The sequence below is a fragment of the Papaver somniferum genome, chromosome 5 (genome assembly GCF_003573695.1).
Source record: "Papaver somniferum cultivar HN1 chromosome 5, ASM357369v1, whole genome shotgun sequence".
In the NCBI taxonomy this organism is placed as follows: Eukaryota; Viridiplantae; Streptophyta; class Magnoliopsida; order Ranunculales; family Papaveraceae; genus Papaver; species Papaver somniferum.
Genome location: NC_039362.1, coordinates 7,014,855 through 7,020,661, shown reverse-complemented (window position 1 = coordinate 7,020,661; position 5,807 = coordinate 7,014,855).

Below are 5,807 nucleotides of genomic sequence, written 5' to 3'. Positions count from 1 at the left end.
TTTTCAATTTCAATTTCCTGCTTCAATATTCAGTTATGTTCATGTTAGTTGTGTTAGTATCCTGTTAGTTCAATTGTGTTAAAGTTCTGTTAGACTTTCATATTTTGTTAAATTCCTGTTAATGTTGTTAACATGTGTTGTTGCTCACTGTCTTGTTAATGTTCCTGTTATGTTTAAACTTGCTGTTAGTATGATGGAATGCTAGGCTAGGTATCTGTGAAGCTTTGAACTAATTGTGCAATGGAAGAAATCAGTGCTCATAGCAAGCTGATTTTCTTGCCATTCTTGTTGTATGCTTAGGTTGCAGTGTTGATTGAGCTTTGGGAGAAACTAGTGCTCATAGCAAGCTAGTTCTCTTCCCATTCTTTTAGTATACCTCCTGAATGCCTTAGTCTAGCCTTGCTTCATTTCAGTTTCTTTATCACCCCTGCCCTTGGCTTAGGCCTTGGTTCATTCTTGTTTTGTTTTGCTTTTGTTCACTGTTTTGTTGCTGTTTAGTTTTCATTTGCTTTGTTCCTTGTTTTGCCCTGTGTTGTTTTTGCTTGCACTGCCTTGTCTGCTGCAACACCACTGCTGCATTTTCTTCACTGCTGCCACTCCACTTCTGTTGCTGTTGTCTGCTGCAGCTCCACTGCTGCTTCCTCCCCAAAGGCCTAGCTAAAGACCCAACCAACTGAGCCAAAGCCTAGTTCACTACCAAGCCCAAGTCACAGTGAAATGTTAAGCCCAATTCATAGTTGAACTGTTGAGCCCAAAGCTCAAATCAGTTCACTGAAACTCAAAAGCCCAAGACCAAACCAACTGAGCCCAAAGCATCAGTTCACATTACAGAGCCCAATTCATTCAAAGGGCATTCAAACCCATTAGTACTCAAAGCCCAATTTAAGCCAAAAGGCTTCATAGCCCAATAGCAATTTAGGAACCCAAATAGCTAAAACACTTTCCAAAACACACCCGATCTCTGTGGATCGACCCGTACTTGCACGAGCTACAACCGACGACCGTGCACTTGCGGTATTACTGTAGGCCCGTTTCATTTCGCTTCATTTCTATACACCTTTCAAGGCCTGCCAGTCTCCCGCATGTTTTTTCTTCTTTCATCTCTCTCTTTCTCTTTGGAAAATATCTAATCTGTGATATCATAGGGGGAAGCCGTTTCTGAAGATGGCCCTGAGATGGAGACTGGCGGAGATACAACTTTGTCTCCAACTGTGCAAGTCGCACCGGGTGACCTTGAAATGGATGTTGATCGAGATGAAAACGTCGTTGTGACTCAGACAATTGAGAGTACTCCAGTGGCCGCAAGTGCAATTGTCTTTAGGAATCCCTTGCCTGTTGCTGATACAGTCGCGGGCGCCACTTTCAATCCTCCATACTTGGTTCCTCATCCATATCATGTGTTGATCGGGGGATTTAGCGTGCCATCCAAACATGCGGCGTTGTACACTAAGATACGGGAAAGCTACGGACATATCGTCACGACCAAGAAAATTACTAGTCGATTTGCGTTGGTTAAGCGTATGGAGGAAGCTTTGTCTTCGATTGACAACATGTGCAACGTGACATGTCATACTGTTTCTGAGGATGTAGTCTCGAGATGGAGGTTCCATCGTGACGTGTGTGTAAACTTCGAGTTCAATGTTCTTTGGTTCGTTGAAGGTCTCTCTGAGGTTGAAAAGTTGTTGGCCGAAACAGTCGAAAGTCCTTCTGCGGATATGGTGAAGAAGCAGGAAGCGGAAGTCGAAAAGTTGTCCAGGAAGTTGAAGTTGAATAGGGCGGATCTCCAAAGCACGAAGGAGGCTTTCGCCAAGAAGAGCAAGCCATTGTTAAAAAAACTTTCCTTGAACGCATTTCTGTCTTCTGAACTTCTTGTTTTAGGTTTTTTTTTTGAAAGGCAAATGAAACGCCTAGTTTATGGTTTTGATTTCCTGTATTTTTGGGTTGGTAGACAAATGTTACCCTGAGAGTTTTGAATTATTATTTAGAATGAATCATTTTAGAATAATGATGTTTTGGTTATGAACATAAGTGTCATGAGTACCCCAGGAGAGTCATGGAATTGTGAATGTTGTGCGATAGAAGAAAGCATGAAGCACGGGAAAATATGGCTATTGGTTTTTATTTCCCCTGTGAAGACTTGAGGTAGCAGACCATGTATTTTTTCTAGCAAGACTTACTCGGTTTTTCGGATCTTCTGGTGAAAAGGAATCTCCCGAATGTAAGACCGAGTTTTGTGGGAAACATCATCGTGACTGTGGAAAGTCCCCAGTCATTCCTTGTCGTGCCGCTGATCCCTAGTTGGATCATTTGCTTCTAACCTCTCGGAAGTCCCCAGTCGTCCCTTGTTGTGTTAAGACTGGTAATCGAGCCGCCTGGTAGCTGAGTCGTCGATTCCTGAGCGGATCGTTTTATTCTACTGTCATGACGTATGGGTCGAAGTATGAGATCGAGGATTGAAAACTGACGTCGTGACAGAAAGATCAATCTCTCACTGTGGTCACTAATTGTTTGAGGGTGAAAACGGTTTCTGCTGATTTTGGTAATTTCGGGTGTGTGGATGAGAAACGAATTTAAACCCTAAACAATGTACTGCAAGGGAGTACTTTAGATTCGAGAGATCAATCTGTAAAAATCCAGCCTAAACCAAGAAATGGCCGTTCCAGACTTGCTTCGGTCACAAAGTGAAGGAGAAGGGTTGGTTTTGGGGAGGGAAGCTAAGAAAGTGTTGAGACCAGAATAGTTGATTCTGGAAGAGTAGTTGTTTTCTACGACTTGTATCGGAAAGTGGGAAGCTAACAGATGAAAAGCTAGCAAATGTTTTCTGAGTGTTGTATGCTCCTGACCTGAACTTGTTGTTCGGTGGAAATAGGTAATGCCTATTTATACAAGTCGAAGTGAAACGTACTCTGGTCTCATTAAGAAATGGAAAACGGGTGAGTAAATGGGAGGAGGTGGTAGCCTGTAATGCCTGGAATTGATGTTCCGTAAAAGAAAGTGTTTCACCATTACTCCTTGTATTTACTAACCGCCTCATCCTTATGGCACTTTCTTATAACGGGCGTAGTATACGCCGCACGCTGTAAACCGCCAAACCAATACCCAATGAGCATCCCCCAGTTTTTGACATACGTTGATGCCTCGAGTGTTTTCATGGAAAACATGTAGCACGTTGTTGTTGTCTGGCAAGTTGAGCTTGGGAGACTTGTCGGCTCGGTGGTGACCTTCGACGGTCGAGATTTTGCATCTTAAGAGGAAAGGTAGCCGTTGATTATTGCAACCCTTCGTTTGGTAGCCAGTGACATGAAAGCATGATCAGTATGGATTTAATATGGCCTAGTTTATGCGCGGCCAAAAGTTGGGTTTTGGCTTTGTTTAGGCGCGACCAAACTAGGGCCAAAGGTTTCCATGCGTTAGCTGGTAACCTTGGACGGCTAAGATCTACACCTTAGATGAAAGAGTGATCGTTGATTCTTGTAGGCCTTCGTTTTGGTAGCCGCATAGGGAAAGCCGGAATGGTATGGCGTGATAAGGTGGTTGGCATGCCATTGGCACATGTGGCGTGGCATGCCTTAGCGCGGTTTGGCGTGGCCAAAACTAGGGTTTTGGGCCAAAGGTTACCATGCGTTGTTTGGCGACCTCGGACGACTAGGATTTGCATCTAGGATTGAAGGGTGGTCGTTGATCGTCGCACACCTTCGTTTTGGTAGCCGCATAGGGAAGGCCGGCATGGTGGGGCCAAGGCAAATGACGCGGACGGCTTGTGGTGTGAAAATGGGGAGCACACAAAACACTTGCAAGTATACAAGGTCAAGATTTATAATATAGTGATGAGTGGGGGTTTGTCCACAGGGAGAGGAGCATACAAGAAGTCTTCCTAGCTAAGTTCACAGTGAGCTAAAGGCAGTGACTATAGTGACAGTGACAAGTTTCTAGAGTAGAAGTGAAACAAAGGCAGCAGCCTAAGGCAAGGGTATTGAGTAATAGTGACTGACAAAGAGCAAAATGCAGAGTTGTGTGAAGTAACTAAGGCAATTGAATCCACCTTGTGCCCTAATCAAGCAATGCAATCTAGGTTTAGTTGGAGTTCCTATGCATACATCTAGAATGAGATGAAAATCAGCTTGCTCACTGATATGCCCCTAGAATTGATTGTCTTTTGACAGCACAATCAATCACAGGCATGCCAGAGCACTGAGTACTTCTCATTGCTCAAGCAAACAGGCAATAAGAACACTATCCTAACCATGCATCATCCAACAGTGCACTAGGCTTCATCAGAGCCCTAGTTGCAGTGAATTAGCTCATGCTAGACATGAGTATAACCAAAGCATTCATCCAACAGACTAAATTCAAATGCAACAGATAAACAGGATACACACATACACACTATCAACTGTTGCTAAGACAGAAATTGAAAAAAATGAGAATTGATTCAATAAATTGTTCACTGGCTAGCCCAGAGATAGTCTATAACACAACCCAACAGTACATATTTATACCCACAGATTAAAATTAGGGTTCTTCCCCCTTTTCCCAAAAATCAGAAATTAGGGTTACCTAATTTGTTGAAAATTGAGCCTTGAAATCGAGCACCCATGCTTTGAATCGTCCTTATGCTCCCTCCTGAATCTTCTGCTACCATTAATTTCCCTAAATCGAGATGTTTTATCAACCTCGCCTAGGACAGTTGGTGAGAGAGGATAAAACAACTAGGTTTAGGGGGATTGTTTAGGGGTTTGTTCTGTCGGGTGATGGTGGAGGTTATGGTGATGGTTGAATGATTTGGGGAAAGGATGGTGGAGTGATTTGGGGGAGAAGATGGTGGAGTGATTTGGGGGAAGGGTCACTGTTGCAGGAGAGGGGAAGAAGATGGATTCGATGGATTTGGGAGAAGGGTGTGTTTGGCTAATGGGTGTAGGTTTCGGGTACTAGGGTGTTGAGCAGGTGTAGAGGATTTTGATGTTTCGCGAAGCTGGACCGATGGATGGGAAGATGGTAGGTGGATCTGACGGCGATGCGGAGGCAGGCGATGAGCGACCGTCGGATGAAGAGATACAACGAAACGAACGGTACTTTATGGAGTTAGGTACTGTAGTGTAAGGCGGAGATATCAAACTTCGATGCACAGCAAGGGAGCGACCGTCGGATGCTTCTGAGAACTGATCTGACGGCTGAAGACGCAAGCGGGTATGGATTTGGGTTTTAGGCTTTTGGGTATAGAATATGGGTTTGGGAAATGAGTTTGGGCTTGGAAAACCTTGAGCCCACTTCTTCTTTAAGAACAACTTTCTTCTTCTTGAGCCCACTTCCAGCTTTTTGGACGTGCGCTCCATTCTTTGCGGCTTCCTTGCGTAATTCCTCCCGGCTTTTCACTACTTTTCTGCTCTATTCCGCTCCGCAATTCATCCATACTTTATTTATTACCTAAAAAAGCAAAATTAAGTAAGAAAAATATTTATTCTTGAAAACAATGAAAATACAGAATATGGGATAAAATGTAGAATTAATGCACAAAAGATGAGTTAAAATGCCAACAAAAAGGGATAAATATATACATTATTTGGCACTCATCAAATACCCCCAAACCTGAATTTTACTTGTCCTCAAGTAAAACAAAACTAAGGAAATCCTAACTATACCACTGTCGCTGGTCTCTCGAATGCATTTAGCGTATGCACTAAGCCTTTTAAACCACTAAGTGTCCCTAGTGGACGAGTTGAAGTCTCGTGAAGGTTTGCTTAGAACGTACCTACAAAGTTCTAGGTCAAAATATAAGCTCATATTCCATCAAATGTGACATGTGCAAA